Raw genomic sequence first — 19,705 nt, forward strand, 5'->3', positions numbered from 1 at the left:
AATAATAATGCAAGGAGGATGCTTGGTGACTTTACTGCATCTAATTCCAATTTACATGGGAGAAGCATCTCCATTCCTGCCATTGGAGCAAACAACTTTGAGCTGAAACCTCAATTAGTTTCTCTGATGCAGCAGAACTGCAAGTTTCATGGACTTCCATCTGAAGATCCTTTTCAGTTCTTAACTGAATTCTTGCAGATATGTGATACTGTTAAGACTAATGGAGTAGATCCTAAAGTCTACAGGCTCATGCTTTTCCCTTTTGCTGTAAGAGACAGAGCTAGAGTGTGGTTGGACTCTCAACCCAGAGATAGCCTGAACTCTTGGGACAAGCTAGTCACGGCTTTCTTAGCCAAGTTCTTTCCTCCTCAAAATCTGAGCAAGCTTAGAGTGGATGTTCAAACCTTCAGACAGAAAGAAGGTGAATCCCTCTATGAAGCTTGGGAAAGATACAAGCAACTGACCAAAAAGTGTCCTTCTGACATGCTTTCAGAATGGACCATCCTGGACATATTCTATGATGGTCTGTCTGAATTAGCTAAAATGTCATTGGACACCTCTGCAGGTGGATCCATTCACCTAAAGAAAATGCCTGCAGAAGCTTAAGAACTCATTGACATGGTTGCTAATAACCAGTTCATGTACACTTCTGAGAGAAATCCTGTGAGTAATGGGACGCCTATGAAGAAGGGAGTTCTTGAAATTGATACTCTGAATGCCATATTGGCTCAGAACAAAATATTGACTCATTAAGTCAATATGATTTCTCAGAGTCTGAATGGAATGCAAGCTGCATCCAACAGTACTCAAGAGGCATCTTCTGAAGAAGAAGCTTATGATCCTAAAAACCCTGCAATAGCAGAGGTAAATTATATGGGTGAACCTTATGGAAACACCTATAACCCATCATGGAGAAATCATCCAAATTTCTCATGGAAGGATCAAAAGCCTCAACAAGGCTTTAATAATGGTGGAAAAAATAGGTTTAACAATAGTAAACCTTTTCCATCATCCACTCAGCAACAGACAGAGAACTCTGAACAAAATAACTCTAATTTAGCAAACTTAGTCTCTGATCTATCTAAGGCCACTGTGAGTTTCATGAATGAAACAAGGTCATCCATTAGAAATTTGGAGGCACAAGTGGGCCAGCTGAGTAAAAGGATCACTGAAATCCCTCCTAGTACTCTCCCAAGCAATACAGAAGAAAATCCAAAAGGAGAGTGCAAGGCCATTGAATTAATCACCATGGCCGAACCTGTGAAGGAAGGAGAGGACGTGAATCCCAAGGAGGAAGACCTCCTGGGACGTCCAGTTATCAATAAAGAGTTTTCCTTTGAGGAACCAAAGGAATCTGAGACTAATCTAGAGACCATAGAGATTCCATTGAACCTCCTTATGCCCTTCATGAGCTCTGATTAGTATTCCTCTTCTGAAGAGAATGAGGATGTTACTGAAGAGCAAGTCACCAAGTACCTTGGTGCAATCATGAAGCTGAATGCCAAATTATTTGGTATTGAGACTTGGGAAGATGAACCTCCCTTGTTCACCAATGAACTAAGTGATCTGGACCAACTGAGATTGCCTCTGAAGAAACAGGATCCTGGAAAATTTTTAATACCTTGTACCATAGGCACCATAACCTTTGAGAAGGCTCTGTGTGACCTTGGTTCAGTGATAAACCTCATGCCCCTCTCTGTAATAGAGAAACTGGGTATCTATGGGGTGCAAGCCACTAAAATCTCATTAGAGATGGCAGACAATTCAAGAAAACAGGCTTATGGACAAGTAGAGGACGTGTTAGTAAAGGATGAAGGCCTTTACATCCCTGCTGATTTCATAGTCCTAGATACTGGGAAGGATGAGGATGAATTCATCATCCTTGGAAGACCCTTCCTAGCCACAGCAAGAGCTGTGATTGATGTGGACAGAGGAGAATTGATCCTTTAATTAAATGAGGACAACCTTGTGTTTAAAACTCAAGGATCTCTCTCTGTACCCATGGAGAGGAAGCACAGTAAGCTTCTCTCATTGCAGAGTCAACCAGAGCCCCCACAGTCAAACTCTAAGTTTGGTGTTGGGAGGCCACAACCAAACTCTAAGTTTGGTGTTGAACTCCCATATCCAAACTCTAAGTTTGGTGTTGGAGAGTCTCAACAATGCTCTGAACATCTGTGAGGCTCCATGAGAGCCCACTGTCAAGCTATTGACATTAAAGAAGCGCTTGTTGGGAGGCAACCCAATTTTTATCTAATTTTATTTTCATGGTTTTTCATGTTTTATTAGGTTCATGATCATGTGGAGTCACAAAATAAATATAAAAATTGAAAACGGAATAAAAAACAGCAGAAGAAAAATCACACCCTGGAGGAAGACCTTACTGGCGTTTAAACGCCAGTAAGAAGCATCTGCTGCTGGCGTTTAACGCCAGAACAGAGCATGGTTCTGGCGCTGAACGCCCAAAATGGGCATCATCTGGGGGTTTGAACGCCAGAATTGCACCCTGGAGAAGAGCTGGCGCTGAACGCCCAGAACAAGCACCAATCTGGCGCTGAACGCCCAGAGTTGCGTGCAGGGCATTTTGCATGCCTAATTTAGTACAAGGTTGTAATTCCTTGAACACCTCAGGATCTGTGGACCCCATAGAATCCGCACCTACCTCCACTCACTTCTTCTCACCTCTCTTTCACACAATCCCATAAACACTCTTCCCCAAAACTCTTCACTAATCACCTCAATCTCTCTTCCCTATCACCACTTCACCAATCACATCCATCCACTCTTCCCCATAAACCTACCTCATAAACTCCACCTACCTTCAAAAATTCAAAATCAATTTCCCACCCAACCCACCTAAATGGCCGAACCTAACCCCCCTCCCTTCCCTATATAAAGCCCTCCATTCTTCCTCATTTTCACACAACACAACCCTCTCTTCTCTTCTTGGCCGAATACACCTCTCCCCCTCTTCTCCAAATTTCTTCTTCTTCTTCATCCATTCTTTCTTTTCTTGTTTGAGGGCGAACAAAATTCTAAGTTTGGTGTGGTAAAAGCATAAGCTTTTTGTTTTTCCATTACCATTGATGGCACCTAAGACCGGAGAATCCTCTAGAAAAGGGAAAGGGAAGATAAAAGCTTCCACCTCCGAGTCATGGGAGATGGAAAGATTCATCTCCAAAGCTCATCAAGACCACTTCTATGATGTTGTGGCCAAGAAGAAAGTGATCCCTGAGGTCCCTTTCAAGCTCAAGAAGAATGAGTATCCAGAGATCCGACATGAAATCCAAAGAAGAGGTTGGGAAGTTCTAACAAAACCCATCCAACAAATCGGCATCCTAATGGTTCAAGAGTTCTATGCCAATGCATGGATCACTAGGAACCATGATCAAAGTAAGAACCCGAACCCAAAGAATTATCTCACCATGGTTCGGGGGAAATACTTAGATTTTAGCCCGGAAAATGTGAGGTTGGCATTTAACTTGCCTATGATGCAAGAAGATGCACGCCCCTACACTAGAAGGGTCAACTTTAATCAAAGGTTGGACCAAGTCCTTATGGACATATGTGTGGAAGGAGCTCAATGGAAGATTGACTCCAAAGGCAAGCCGGTTCAACTAAGAAGACTGGACCTCAAGCCTGTGGCTAGAGGATGGTTAGAGTTCATACAACGCTCCATTATCCCCACTAGCAACCGATCCGAAGTTACTGTGGATCGGGCCATCATGATTCATAGCATCATGATTAGAGAGGAAGTAGAAGTTCATGAAGTCATCTCCCTTGAACTCTACAAAATAGCCGAAAAGTCCTCCCCCATGGCAAGGCTAGCTTTTCCTCATCTTATTTGCCATCTATGTTACTCAGCTGGAGCTTTCATAGAAGGAGACATTCCCATTGAGGAAGAGAAGCCCATCACTAAGAAAAGGATGGAGCTAGCAAGAGAGCCCATTCATGGAGCTCAAGAGGCGCATGAAGCTCATCACCATGAGATCCCGGAGATGCCTCAAATGCATTTTCCTCCACAAAACTATTGGGAGCAAATCAACACCTCCCTAGGAGAATTAAGTTCCAACATGGGACAATTAAGGGTGGAACATCAAGAGCACTCCATCATCCTTCATGAAATAAGAGAAGATCAAAAAGCAATGAGGGAGGAACAACAAAGACAAGGAAGAGACATAGAAGAGCTCAAGGACATCATTGGTTCCTCAAGAAGGAAACGCCACCATCACTAAGGTGGACTCATTCCTTGCTCTTACGTTCTCTATTTTTCGTTTTCTCTATGTTAAGTGTTTATCCATGTTTGTGTCTTCATTACATGATCATTAGTATTTAGTAACTTTGTTTTAAAGTTATGAATGTCCTATGAATCCATCACCTCTCTTAAATGAAAACTGTTTTAATTCAAAAGAACAAGAAGTACATGAGTTTCGAATTTATCTTTGAACTTAGTTTAATTATATTGATGTGGTGACAATGCTTCTTGTTTTCTGAATGAATGCTTGAACAGTGCATATGTCTTTTGAAGTTGTTGTTTAAGAATGTTAAATATGTTGGCTCTTGAAAGAATGATGACTAGGAGACATGTTATTTGATAATCTGAAAAATCATAAAAATGATTCTTGAAGCAAGAAAAAGCAGCAAAGAACAAAGCTTGCAGAAAAAAAAAGAGAGAAAAAAAATAGTGAAAAAAAATAGAAAGAAAAAGAAAAAGCAAGCAGAAAAAGCCAAAGCTCTTAAAACCAAGAGGCAAGAGCAAAAAGCCAATAACCCTTAAAACCAAAAGGCAAGGGTAAATAAAAAGGATCCCAAGGCTTTGAGCATCAGTGGATAGGAGGGCCTAAAGGAATAAAATCCTGGTCTAAGCGGCTAAACCAAGCTGTCCCTAACCATGTGCTTGTGGCGTGAAGGTGTCAAGTGAAAACTTGAGACTGAGCGGTTAAAGTCAAGGTCCAAAGCAAAAAAAGAGTGTGCTTAAGAACCTTGGACACCTCTAATTGGGGACTTTAGCAAAGCTGAGTCACAATCTGAAAAGGTTCACCCAATTATGTGTCTGTGGCATTTATGTATCTGGTGGTAATACTGGAAAACAAAGTGCTTAGGGCCATGGCCAAGACTCATAAAATAGCTGTGTTCAAGAATCATCATACTGAACTAGGGGAATCAATAACACTATCTGAACTCTGAGTTCCTATAGAAGCCAATCATTCTGAACTTCAATGGATAAAGTGAGATGCCAAAACTATTCAAGAGGCAAAAAGCTACAAGTTCCGCTCATCTGATTGGAGCTATGTTTCATTGATAGTTTGGAATTTATAGTATATTCTCTTCTTTTTATCCTATTTGATTTTCAGTTGCTTGGGGACAAGCAACAATTTAAGTTTGGTATTGTGATAAGCGGATAATTTATACGCTTTTTGGCATTGTTTTTAGTATGTTTTTAGTAGAATCTTGTTACTTTTAGGGATGTTTTTATTAGTTTTTATGTTAAATTCACATTTCTTGACTTTACTATGAGTTTGTGTGTTTTTCTGTGATTTCAGGTATTTTCTGGCTGAAATTGAGGGACTTGAGCAAAAATCAGATTCAGAGGTAGAAGAAGGACTGCTGATGCTGTTGGATTCTGACCTCCCTGCACTCAAAGTGGATTTTTTGGAGCTACAAAACTCAAAATGGCGCGCTTTCAATTGCGTTGGAAAGTAGACATCCAGGGCTTTCCAGAATAGGATAATAGTCCATACTTTGACCGAGTTTAGATGACGTAAAAGAGCGTTGAACGCCAGTTCTACGCTGCTGTCTGGAGTTAAACGCCAGAAACAAGTCACAAACCAGAGTTGAACGCCAGAAATACGTTACAACCTAGCGTTCAACTCCAGAAAGAGCCTCTGCACGTGTAACATTCAAGCTCAGCCCAAGCATACACCAAGTGGGCCCCAGATGTGGATTTATGCATCAATTACTTACTTCGGTAAACCCTAGTAGCTAGTTTATTATAAATAGGACTTTTTACTATTGTATTAGACATCTTTTGATCATTTTTAGATCTCTAGACCTCCATGGGAGGCTGGCCACTCGGCCATGCTTATCCTATGTTCTCTTATGTATTTTCAACGGTAGAGTTTCTACACTCCATAGATTAAGGTGTGGAGCTCTGCTGTTCCTCAAAGATTAATGCAAAGTACTACTGTTTCCTATTTAATTCAACTTGTTCCGCTTCTAAGATATTCATTCGCACTTCAACATGAATGTGATGAACGTGACAATCATCGTCATTCCCTATGAACGCGTGCCTGACAACCACTTCCGTTCTACTTTAAATTGAATGAGTATCTCTTAGATCTCATAATCAGAATCTTCGTGGTGTAAGCTAGATTGATGGCGGCATTCATGAGAATCCGGAAAGTCTAAACCTTGTCTGTGGTATTCCGAGTAGGATTCAGGGATTGAATGACTGTGACAAGCTTCAAACTCGCGAGTGCTGGGCGTAGTGACAGACGCAAAAGGAGGGTGAATCCTATTCCAATATGATCGAGAACTTCAGATGATTAGCCGTGCTGTGACAGAGCATTTGGACCATTTTCACAAGAGGATAGGATACAGCCATTGGAAAGGGTGACGCCTCCAGACGATTAGCCATGCAGTGACAGCACATTGGACCATTTTCCAGAGAGGATCAAAAGTAGCCATTGACAACCAGAGTACTAGAGGCAGATATCATCTATCCCATCTCAGACAGTGAATGGGTAAGCCCAGTATAAGTGGTGCCAAAGAAGTCTGGAGTCACTGCAGTAAAGAATGAGCATGGAGAGCTCCTGACAACCAGAGTTCAGAACGCTTGGAGGGTCTGCATTGATTACAGACGCCTCAACCAAGCAACCTGTAAGGATCACTATCCTCTTCTATTCATTGATCAAATGCTGGATCGCCTGTCAGGTAAATCACATTATTGTTTTCTAGATGGTTACACAGGTTATTTCCAGATTCATATAGCTCCTGAGGATCAGGAAAAGACCACTTTTACATGTCCTTTTGGGACTTATGCTTACAAGAGAATGCCCTTTGGCTTGTGCAATGCCCCAGCTACTTTCCAGAGGTGCATGATGAGTCTTTTCTCTGATCTTATTGAGGACTGTATGGAGGTTTTTATGGATGATTTTAGTGTTTATGGCAATTCCTTTAGCCTTTGCTTAGATGGATTATCTAGAGTGTTAGATAGATGTGTTAGTACAAACTTGGTATTAAATTTTGAAAAATGTCACTTTATGGTTAAACAAGGGATTGTACTAGGACATGTTGTGTCTAATACTGGCATCTCTGTAGATCCAGCAAAGGTGGATGTTATTTCTAGTTTACCTTACCCCTCTTCTGTGAGAGAGGTCCGTTCTTTCCTTGGCCATGTAGGTTTTTACAGGAGGTTCATTAAGGACTTCAGTAAGGTAGCACTTCCATTATCCAGGCTACTGGAGAAAGATATTGAGTTCGAGTTCAGTGAAAATTGCAAACAAGCGTTTGATAAGCTGAAGACTGCACTGACTCAAGCTCCAATTGTAAGAGGACCAGACTGGAGCCAACCATTTGAAATAATGTGCGATGCTTCCAACCATGCAGTAGGAGCAGCACTGGCTCAGCGTGAAGGTAAGGATCCTTTTGTTATTGCTTACGCGTCTAAGACTTTAGATGCCGCCCAGTCGAATTACACTACTACTGAGAAAGAGCTTCTTGCTATTATTTTTGCTCTGGATAAATTCCGAGCCTATTTACTTGGTACTAAAGTAGTAGTGTATTTAGACCACGCAGCTTTAAAGTATTTATTATCTAAAAAGGAGTCCAAACCAAGGCTTATACGTTGGATACTGCTATTACAAGAATTTGATTTAGAAATTAAGGATATGAGTGGTAACCAGAATTTAGTGGCAGACCACTTGAGTCGCCTTGAGCACATTACAGATGATTCCACTCCTATAGCTGATAATTTCCCATTTGATAACCTACAAGCAGTATCTGAGATAGTCCCTTGGTATGCACCTATAGCTAATTATCTAGTTAGCTGCACTTTTCCTCCAAACTTTTCTAAGCATCAAAGAGACAAGCTAAAAAGCGAGTCTAAATATTATATATGGGATGACCCATATTTATGGAGATGTGGCGCTGACCAGATAATTAGACGGTGTGTGCCTCAGTCAGAATTTCAGTCCATCTTAGAGGCCTGTCACTCATCTGAGAGTGGAGGACATTTTGGCCCTCAAAGAACTGCTAGAAAAATCTTAGACTGTGGATTCTGGTGCCCTACTCTTTTTAGGGACGCTGCTGAATTTTGTAAATCTTGTTTCCCATGCCAGAAATTTGGTAATATATCCAGGAGGGATGAGATGCCTCAACAAATTATGCTTTTTTGTGAAATTTTTGATGTTTGGGGCATTGACTTCATGTTTCCATTTCCAAATTCTAATGGTTATTTTTATATTTTGTTAGCTGTGGATTATGTTTCCAAATGGGTAGAAGCAATTCCTACCCGCAATGATGATGCTAACATTGTTGTTTTCTTTGTGAGAAACTATATTATTTGTCGCTTTGGATCACCACGAGCAATCGTGAGCGATCAAGGCACCCATTTTTGTAACAGGAGACTAACAGGACTAATGAAGAAACATGGGATAATTCATAAAGTTGCAACAGCCTACCATCCTCAGACTAATGGGCAAGCCGAGGTGTCAAATAGAGAGATAAAGCATATCTTGCAGAAGATAGTCAAACCTCATAGAAGAGACTGGAGCACCAGGCTACAAGATGCACTCTGGGCATACAGAACAGCATACAAAACACCCATTGGGATGAGTCCTTTCCGCTTAGTTTATGGAAAAGCTTGTCATCTCCCTGTTGAAATAGAGCATAAAGCCTTCTAGGCAGTAAAGGAATACAACATGGGAATTGAGAGAGCCAGAGCTGAAAGGAAGTTGCAATTGCAAGAACTGGAAAGCCTTCGCCTAGAAGCTTATGAGAACTCAAGACTATACAAGGAGAAGATGAAGGCTGTACATGATCAGCACATCAAAAGGAAAGAGTTCCAACCTGGGGACTTAGTCCTCCTCTATAAATCTCGACTAAGGCTCATGCCAGGCAAGTTGAGATCAAGATGGGAAGGTCCATACAGAGTAGAGAAGGCCGAACCGTACGGAGTTTATCACCTAAGCCATCCTTCAAGCTCTGAACCTATCAAAGTTAATGGACATCGTTTAAAGCTGTACCATGGCGAGAAGCTGAAGAAGAACAAGGAGCTCGAGATCTTCCTCTTAGAAGATCCCCACATAGCCGAAGACTGAGCTAGTGGAGCGTCCAACTTACGGACGTTAAAGCAAAGTGCTAGGTGGGAGACAACCCACCATGGTATGATCGTTCTTTTCTTTATTTTTAGTTTTCTTATTCAATAACTCTTCTCTTCATTAGTACATCTCGTGCATCTGCATTCACATATTTTAATAAAAACAAATCAAAAAAATCACGCGACGTGACCGCCTCATTGACGCGTCTGCGTCGCAGGGAGCTGGGAGACAATAATAATATGAACAGAGAGTTACGCAAGAGCAGGGCTGGAGGCGTGCCAATGGCACTAATCGTCCCACGCGACCGCGTCGCCGACGCGACCGCGTCATATGGGAATAATGGCCTCCCACGCGACCGCGTGCCCCACGCGGCCGCGTGACCAGGATTTCGACGTAACAAGGGTGCACAGCCGAAAGTTGTGCTAGAGTGGTGCTGGACTGGCACTGGGCGCGCAGTCCCTCTCACGCGATCGCGTGCCCCACATGACTGCGTGGTATCCCAATAACTAACCACTCACGCGATCGCATGCCCCATGCGATCGCGTCACCCAAAATTTGGCACTAATATGATTTTGAACAGAGAGTTGTGCAAGTGCGAGGCTACCCTCGCGCCATTAGCCTAAAACGGGTCACGCGACCGCGTGACCGACGCGATCGCATCATTGAGTTTAAGCGCAAGTCGCGCGACCACGTGCCCCACGCAACCGCGTCGATTGTGCCGCACAGTTTTCCTAATTTTGCCAATTATCATATCTTTTTCTCCCCAAATCCTATTTTCTCTTTTCCCTCCTTATTTCTTCTCCCTCCCTTCTTCCCTTCTTCATTCTTTCTCACCTTTTACTCTTTCTCACCCCCATTAACAAGGTTTTTCTTTCTCCTTCCCTCCTTACTTTTCTATTATTTTTATATGTTATCTTCTTTTCTTTTCTTTTTACCTTCATTGTTCATATTTTCTTTTTCTTTCTTTTCCCTTTTTACTTGGTGTTATCAATTTATGTGAGTCATTATTTATTTTTTATATGCTTGTGGATTGTTGTAAATTTGTTTGACAATTATATATTACTTTCTAAGGGATTACTTGCATGTTCAAATCCTTATTTTCAAAAGCTTCTTCTACATGCATGCTATGTGTTTGTGAAAAAGCCCATATGGCATTATGAACTTCTCTACATTTTTCTACTCTAATATTCAATATTTGCTTTTCACAAATTTCCTTTACCATTTTATTCATTGAATTTAATTGTCAATACAAACGTGATGGTTTGTTACGAGTGATGCTTGATCTATGCTACTCATGCCCTTTACCGGCATGCCAATAAACACCTTGCATTCACTTGTCATCATATGCACTAGTTATTTTCCATTAATGAGCTTTCACATGTACTCATGAGCGTGTGTTAATATCATTTACCTTTTTATGTGCATTTATAACCATCCTTTCCATTCTCTTCCTTGCTCTATCTCTTTAAATTTAATTTACTTTCTCTTCCCTTTTTCAGGATGGCCACCAAGAAAGGAAAAGAGAAAGCTACTCCCAAACAACCAGCAAGAAGAGGTACAAAGAGAGCATTAGTGGCAGAACCCTCTTCAACTGCGGTAAAGCCCTCAACAAAGAAAATTAAGAGGATCATAAAGGTTGATGATAAAGAAAGAGCCTTCCCAGCAAAGGACACTGTGCGATTCCCCAATCGCTACTGTGAGCAGATGTTCCCCATCCTGGTAGAAAGGAGTTACAACAACGAATACCTTCTTCTCCTCCCAAACCATATTGCTACCTTTGTTGAGCCGCAAATTGTCCGAAGGCAATGGGATTTCCTACAAAGACAGCCAAGGCAGGTCAATCTTTCTTGGGTAGTCGAGTTCTACTCCAACTACCACCTACCGACCCTGCAGTCTGTCTACGTCCGTCAAAAGCAAGTCCCCATTACAGAAGAGGCCATTCAAAAAGTTCTAAGTTTTCCCTCTATTCCAGAAGGATTGGATGCCTTTCAACAACCCGCACTCAAGTGCCAGATGTACCAATTTGACTAGGACGCCGTTCTCAGAGTTATCGCACTACCTGGCAGCAGATGGATCTATGGATACCATCGTACCCGCCCTAAGGGAATTTCGGCTTCAGCACTTACCTTGGAAGCTCGCGTATGGGCACAAATTATGTCCCATTACGTCTTTCCAAGCACTCACGAGTCCTCCTTCACTGCGGACATGGCCGTTCTACTATGGTGCATCCTTACAGACCAACCTCTGAATCTACCAAGACATATCCGGAATGCCATGGGACACGTACAAATTGCTGGCAACTTACCTTTTCCAGCCCTGGTCTCAGATCTTGTCTCAGCAGCCGGAGTCTCCTACAGAGCTGGGGACACCAAAGCCATGCTTCCACGGGATGATCAGTTTGTCCCCAACGGGAAGTACCTTAGACTTCCAGCAGCCACTACCAGCCAGCCTACTGAACCAGTTGAAGATATTCCTTCTTCAACACCACAAGCACCTACAACAGCCCAACTGCTCCAGCAGATACTTGAAAAGTTGGATCGGCAGGAACAGAAAGCTAAAATGAGAGAGTGCCGTAACAAGCGCCGATTCACATACCTCAAGGAGCTGATCCTGGGAAAATTCAAGGACTCAGATACCTCGGACTCCACTTCCTTTACCAGCACAGGGAGCCATGATGGTCCCGACTGTGGAGATACTGCTACCAACCCACCTTTGTTCTTGACAGATGGCACCGAGGACGGTTCAAAGCCTTAAGTGTGGGGAGGTCAGTCAGTACCTGACTTCCGGAGGTAATTTCTCTTCCCTAGCACCAATAAATTAGGATATTTAGTTAGATTTTTCTTTTGTAGAATAGGATAAATTGTATAGTAATAGGTTAGTTGCATGCATGTTCTGCTTGATTAAAAAGACAATAAGTTTCTTCTAAGACCCTATCTTTGGAACAAAATTTCACTAATTTTAATTAAAACTTTTATGTTAAATTTGCTTGAATTTGTATTTGGAACATGATTTTTGAGCTAAAGAACATACAACTTGTGAGATTTGAGCCTTTATGAAAGGTTACATTATTTAACCATAATTATTTTATTCTTGTGTGTTTACTTCTCTATGATTGTAATCTATATTTTGTTTCATCTTATATGTCCAATGTTTATTATATTTATATGTTTGCATATGATTGAGGCCATTATTTGTTTAGCTCACTTATCCAAATTAAGCCTACCCTTTCAATTACCTTTGTTAGCCACTTTGAGCCTTTAAATTCTATTTGTTCTATATTTTACCATATTACTAGCCTTAAGCGGAAAAACAATTATATATCCCAAATTGAATCTTTGGTTAGCTTAAGATAGAATTGTGTGTGTTATTTAAGTATGGAAAATTGTGGGAATAAAGGATAATACGGGAATGAGTCGTGATAATATTATAGGAATTTGGATACCTACTCATGTGAAACTATAAGAATTAAAACTCTATGTGCATTGATAAGCTATGTTATTTTTATGTTTCTATGTTTAAAAAAAAATATAAAAATACTCAATAAATAAATAAGGAGACAAAATCACCCCAATGCTAAGTCAAGCATTCAAAGATCAATGCATGTATGATAAAATCAAAATAAAAGGTTGATACATGAGTACGGATGTGAAAGAGATTTCTGGGTAGCTAGGTATGAATTTTAAAGTTATATAGAATATATATAGGTTATGTTAAAGCTTGGGTTAATTAAAGATTCAATTTATAAGCTTACTTAGCCATATATATATATCCTTACCCTCACCTTGGCCCCATTACAACCTTGAAAAGACCTCATGATGTTTGCATTGGTATATTAAATGTTGTTGATTGGTTAGGAAAAGAACAAAATTAGAGAGCATGATTAGAGAAGGATAGAGTGATTACCCTATACACTAGAGAGACTAGAGTGTACATACATCATCAGTGAGGGTTCCATGCTTGAATTTCTATGTTCCCTGCTTTCATGAGCTATCTTCTTGCATTTTTATCTGTTCTTACTGTATAAGAATTGAGTTAGTGGAATTTGATTTGTAATTGTTTTGAAGAGCTTACTTACTTTTGATTAAGTGGACAAAAATCATATAGTTGCATTCATATATATAGGTTGCATTGCATTTCATAGGTTTTTACATGTTCTTACTCATTCATTTTATCTCCTTCAACTAAGCATGAGGACATGCTAATGTTTAAGTGTGGGGAGATTGATAAACCACTATTTTATGGTTTATATTGTGTTTATTTATGTGGTTTTATCATGATCCTTACCCACTTATTCACTAAATAAGCATGCATTTATAATTCCTTCCTAAAGTTATTGCATGATTGAAAACTTGCTTCCTAGAGACTTTTAATTATATATTTTATTTCTCTTTTATTCCATTCGATGCCGTGATCTGTGTGTTAAGTGTTTCAGGCTTCATAGGGCATGAATGAGTTGGAGATTGGAAAGGAAGCTTGCAAAAATGGAAGGAACACAAGAAATTGAGGAGATGACCAGCGAGAAGCGACGTGGCCTCATGGATGACGTGACCGCGCGGCATGGAATAGCACGAGTGACGCGGCCGTATGGATGACGCGACCGCGTGGCAAAGCAGAAAGCCAAATGACGTGGCCGCATGGATGACGCGACCGCGTGACATGCGCGATCTGCATAATCTGCAGAATCGCTGGGGGCGATTTTGGGCCTTATTTTGACCCAGTTTTTGGCCCAGAAAAGCAGACTAGAGCCAGAGAACATGCAGAAACCAACAACAACATTCATTCCGCATAGTTTTTAGTTTTTAGATCTAGTTTTTCCTCTCCTCTAGGTTTTTCTCTCTACACATTCATAGTTTTTAGGATTTGTTATGTTCATTGTTTTTGCATTGGGATATTGAGAAGAGTTATTGCCTCATCAAGGCTTTGACATTCTAGTTCGTTCTCTTTATTTGTCTCTTACTCTTCCATGTTCCTTAATTTACTTAATTTTACCATTGGATTATTTTAGCATTTATCAATACAAGAATTACTTTTATTTTTAATTAATCTTTTGATCATTATTTATTATGTCTTTCTTTAATTCCTTTTCTTATGTTATGAATTTTACATTTACAATGAGCGAGTAGTTCCCTAACTTGATGGGGAGTTGATTGAAAGAAACCCTTGAAGTTGGGATGCTCAAGAGAAAGATTGTAGTTGGGTTTATTGTTGGATTGCTCTCTAGTCACTAACACCAATCCTCCCAAGAGCGGATTGGAACTTGTCGATAGAGATAGCATTCCAACTTGTTTAACTTTCCCTTACTTAGTGAGGGACAACTAAACAGAATAATCCCCAATTATCAATTAGTCTTGAGAGTACTGCAACAAGAATAGGACTTCCAACTAATCAACTCCCAGTCAAGGCTTTTATTTAAATTTATATAAATTCTCTAATTTAATTTTCTGCCATTCAACTCAAACTTTTTTGAAAACATCTGATTAATAAAATAGCACACTTTTCTGCAACTCGTTGGGAGACGACCTGGGACTCAGACTCCCAGTATTTTTATTTTTATTTCTGTTACACCCTTCTAAATTGATGAGCGGATTTCTGGTTGGTTGAGAACTATACTTGCTACGTATATTTTATAATCATTCTTAACTCGCCAATTTCCGCCCGCATCACACCTTCACGCCACAAGCACATGGTTAGGGACAACTTGGTTTAGCCGCTTAGGCCAGGATTTTATTTCTTTAGGCCCTCCTATCCACTGATGCTCAAAGCCTTGGATCCTTTTTATTGCCCTTGCCTTTTGGTTTTAAGGGTTATTGGCTTTTTGCTCTTGCCTTTTAGTTTTAAGAGCTTTTGGCTTTTTCTGCTTGCTTTTTTTTCTTTTTTTTTCTCTTTTTTTTTTGCCATTTTTCTTTTCTCTTTTTCTTTTTCTGCAAGCTTTTGCATTCACTGCTTTTTCTTGCTTCAAGAATCATTTTTATGATTTTTCAGATTATCAAATAACATTTCTCCTTTTTCATCATTCTTTCAAGAGCCAACATATTTAACATTCATAAACAACAATATCAAAAGACATATGCACTGTTCAAGCATTCATTCAGAAAACAAAAAGTATTGTCACCACATCAAAATAATTAAACTAGTTTCAAGGATGAATTTGAAACCATGTACTTCTTGTTCTTTTGTAATTAACACATTTTTCATTTAAGAAAGGTGATGGATTCATAGGACATTCATAGCTTTAAGACATAGACACTTAAATACTAATGATCATGTAATAAGAAACAAACATAAACATAAAGCATAGTAAACAAAAAATAGGTAAATAAGAACAAGGAGATTTAAGGAACGGGTCCACCTTAGTGAGAGTGGAATCTTCCTCTTCTTAAAGAACCAATGGTGCTCTTGAGCTCCTCTATGTCTCTTCCTTGTCCTTGGAGTCTCTTTTTCATTGTGTTCCTTGATCTGCAGTCAAATGCTCTACCACTGAACTATGGACCTTTGAGATAAATCTCTCCATCTCTCATGACTCAGAGGTGGAAGCAACTACCTTCCCTTTCCTCTTTCTAGAGGTTTCTCTGGCCTTAGGTGCTATTAATGGTTATGGAAGAACAAAAAGCAATACTTTTACCACACCAAACTTAAAATGTTTGCTCGTCCCTGAGCAAAAGAAGAAAGAAAGAAGGAGAAGAAGAAGAAAAATGGAGGAGAGGGAGAGAGGTGTGTATTCGGCCAAGGGGAAGAAGAAAGGGTTGTATTGTGTGAAAATAAGGAAGGAATGAGGGGTTTATATAGGAGTGGTTGGAGGTTTAGGGTTCGGCCATTAGGGTTGGGTTCGGAAGGTAAAAGAGTTTGAATTTTGGAGGTAGGTGGGGTTTTTGGAGAAGAGTGGATGGATGATGGTGGTTAAGAGGTGATTGGGAAGAGTGATTGAGGTGATTGGTGAAGGGTACTTGGGGAAGAGAGTTATGAAAAGGTGTGAAGAGGAGAGGAGAAGTGGTGGAGTAGGTGGGGATCCAGTGGGGTCAAGGACTTAACATCCCTGCTCCAATTAGGCGTGTAAAACGCCCTTAGCATGCATATCTGGCGTTAAACGCCAGCTTGCTGCTTGTTTCTGGCGTTTAACGCCACTTCCATGCTCTGTTCTGGCATTAAACGCCAGTCTGGTGCTTGTTTCTAGCATTTAACGCCATCTTGATGCTTCTTTCTGGCGTTAAACGCCAGTTTGATGCTTCTTACTGGCCTGTAAACGCCAGTAAGTTCTTCCTCTAGGGTGAGCTATTTTTAAAGCTGTTTTTCATTTTATTTTTGATTTTTCAGTAATTTTTGTGACTCCACATGATCATCAACCTAAAAAAAATATAAAATAAGAATAGAAAATAAATAGATATAATTAAACAACATTGGGTTGCCTCCCAACAAGCGCTTTTTTAATGTCAATAGCTTGACGGTGAGCTCTCATGGAGTCTCACAGATGTTCAGAGCATTGTTGGGACCTTCCAACACCAAACTTAGAGTTTGAATGTGGGGGTTCAACACCAAACTTAGAGTTTGGTTGTGGCCTCCCAACACCAAACTTAAAGTTTGACTGTGGGGGCTTTGGTTGACTCTGCAGTGAGAGAAGCTCTTCATGCTTCCTCTCCATGGTTACAGAAGGAGAACCTTGAGTCTTAAACACAAGGTAGTCCTCATTCAGATGAAGGACCAATTCTCCTCTGTCCACATCAATCACAGCTTTTGCTGTGGCCAGGAAGGGTCTTCCAAGGATGATGGATTCATCCTTATCCTTCCCAGTGTCTAGGATTATGAAATCAGCAGGGATGTAAAGGCCTTCAACCTTTACTAAAACGTCCTCTACTAGTCCGTAAGCCTATTTTCTCGAGTTGTCTGCCATCTCTAATGAGATTCTAGCAGCTTACACCTCAAGGATCTCAAGTTTCTCCATTACAGAGAGTGGCATTAAGTTTATTCCTAACCCCAGGTCACACAGAGCCTTCTCAAAGGCCATGGTACCTATGTTACAGGGAATTAGGAATTTACCAGGATCTTGTTTCTTTTGAGGTAATTTCTGCCTATCTAATGCATTCAGTTCATTGGTGAGCAAGGGAGGTTCATCTTCCCAAGTCTCATTACCAAATAATTTGGCATTCAGCTTCATGATTGTACCAAGGTACTTAGCAACTTGCTCTTCAGTAATGTCTTCATTCTCTTCAGAAGAAGAATACTCATCAGAGCTCATGAAGGGCAGAAGGAGGTTCAAATAAATCTCTATGGTCTCTAGAGGAGCCTCAGATTCCTTTGGTTCCTCAAAGGGATACTCCTTATTGATCACTGGACGTCCCAGGAGGTCTTCCTCACTGGGATTCACGTTCTCCTCCTCCCTTGTAGGTTCGGCCATGATGGTCAAATCAATGGCCTTGCATTCTCTCTTTGGATTTTCTTCTGTATTACTTGGGAGAGTACTAGGAGGAGTTTCGTTGACCCTTTTACTCAGCTGGCCCACTTGTGCCTCCAAATTTCTAATGGAGGACCTTGTTTCATTCATGAAACTTAAAGTGGCCTTAGATAGATCAGAGACTATGTTTGCTAAGCTAGAAGGATTCTTCTCAGAATTCTCTATCTGTTGCTGAATGGATGATGGAAAAGGTTTGCTATTGCTAAACCTGTTTCTTCCACCATTATTAAATCCTTGTTGAGGCTTTTGTTGATCCTTCCATGAAAAATTTGGATGATTTCTCCATGAGGGATTATAGGTGTTTCCATAGGGTTCACCCATGTAATTCACCTCTGCTATTGCAGGGTTCTCAGGATCATAAGCTTCTTCTTCAGAAGATGCCTCTATAGTACTGTTGGATGATTCCTTCAATCCATTCAGACTCTGAGAAATCATATTGACTTGCTGAGTTAATATTTTGTTCTGAGCCAATATGGCATTCAGAGTATCAATTTCAAGAACTCCCTTCCTCTGAGGCATCTCATTACTTACAGGATTCCTTTCAGAAGTGTACATGAACTGGTTGTTTGCAACCATGTCAATAAGTTCCCGAGCTTCTGCAGGCGTTTTCTTTAGGTGAATGGATCCACCTGTAGAATGGTCCAATGACATCTTTGATAACTCAGAAAGACCATCATAGAATATATCCAGGATGGTCCATTCTGAAAGCATGTCAGAAGGACACTTTTTGGTCAGTTGCTTGTATCTCTCCCAAGCTTCATAGAGGGATTCACCTTCTTTCTGTTTGAAGGTTTGAACATCCACTCTAAGCTTGCTAAGCTTTTGAGGAGGAAAGAATTTGGCTAAGAAAGTCGTGACCAGCTTATCCCAAGAGTTCAGGCTATCTTTAGGTTGAGAGTCCAACCATATTCTAGCTCTGTCTCTTATAGCAAACGAGAAAAGCATAAGCCTGTAGACCTCGGGATCAACCCCATTGGTCTTAACAGTATCACAGATCTGCAAGAATTTAGTTAAGAACTAAAAAGGATCTTCTGATGGAAGTCCATGAAACTTGCAGTTCTGTTGCATCAGAGAAACTAATTGAGGTTTAAGCTCAAAATTGTTTGCTCCAATGGCAGGGATTGAGATGCTTCTTCCATGTAAATTGGAATTTGGTGCAGTAAAGTCACCAAGCATCTTCCTTGCATTGTTATTATTTTCGGCCATGTCTCCTTCTTTTTCGAAAATTTTCTGTCAGATTTTCTCCAGAGAGTTGTGCTTTAGCTTCCCTTAGCTTCCTCTTCAGAGTCCTTTCAGGTTCAGGATCAGCTTCCACAAGAATGCTCTTATCCTTGTTCCTGCTCATATGAAAAAGAAGAGAACACAAAAGAAAATATGGAATCCTCTATGTCACAGTATAGAGATTCCTTTATGTGAGTAGAAGAAGAGAAGAATAGAAGGAGAAAAGAAAAAATTCGAATTTAAATTAAAATAAAAGGAAAATATTTTTGTTTTTTTTTTTAAAAAATAGTTAGAATTCGAAAATTAAAAAGATAAATAAAATTAAATTAAAATTTAAAACAATTAGTTAATTAAAATGAATTTTGAAAAAGTGGGGAGGAGTTTTAAAAAATTAGAGAGAGAAAATTAGTTAGGTGGTTTTGAAAAAGATATGATTGAAATAGAAAACTTTTAAAATCAAACCAAAAAGTCAAGTTGTTAATTGAAAAAGATTTGAAAATCAATTTTGAAAAGATAAGAAGTTAGAAAAGATTTTGAAATTGATTTTGAAAAAGATGTGATTGAAATTTATTTTGAAAAAGATTTGAAAAAGAACACAAAAAGATTTGATTTTTGAAATTAAAGTTGATTACTTGACTAACAAGAAACTAAAAAGATATGATTCTAGAGTTTAAAGATTGAACCTTTCTTATGAATTAAAACATTAAATGTTGATGAGATT

The 19,705-nt window shown here is 39.9% G+C and overlaps 2 non-coding genes across 2 annotated transcripts; one reads left to right on the forward strand and one right to left on the reverse strand.

Moving 5' to 3' along the window:
- Window positions 1–381: 381 nt before the first annotated feature.
- On the reverse strand, window positions 382–489 carry LOC112774197 (small nucleolar RNA R71). The gene has a single exon (XR_003188696.1). It is a non-coding gene; the product is annotated as a small nucleolar RNA R71 (small nucleolar RNA).
- A 17,979-nt stretch (window positions 490–18,468) lies between these two features.
- LOC112773390 (small nucleolar RNA R71) lies at window positions 18,469–18,576 on the forward strand. Its single transcript, XR_003187942.1, has one exon. It is a non-coding gene; the product is annotated as a small nucleolar RNA R71 (small nucleolar RNA).
- Window positions 18,577–19,705: the final 1,129 nt, after the last annotated feature.

Source organism: Arachis hypogaea, chromosome 18 (genome assembly GCF_003086295.3).
Source record: "Arachis hypogaea cultivar Tifrunner chromosome 18, arahy.Tifrunner.gnm2.J5K5, whole genome shotgun sequence".
NCBI lineage: Eukaryota > Viridiplantae > Streptophyta > Magnoliopsida > Fabales > Fabaceae > Arachis > Arachis hypogaea.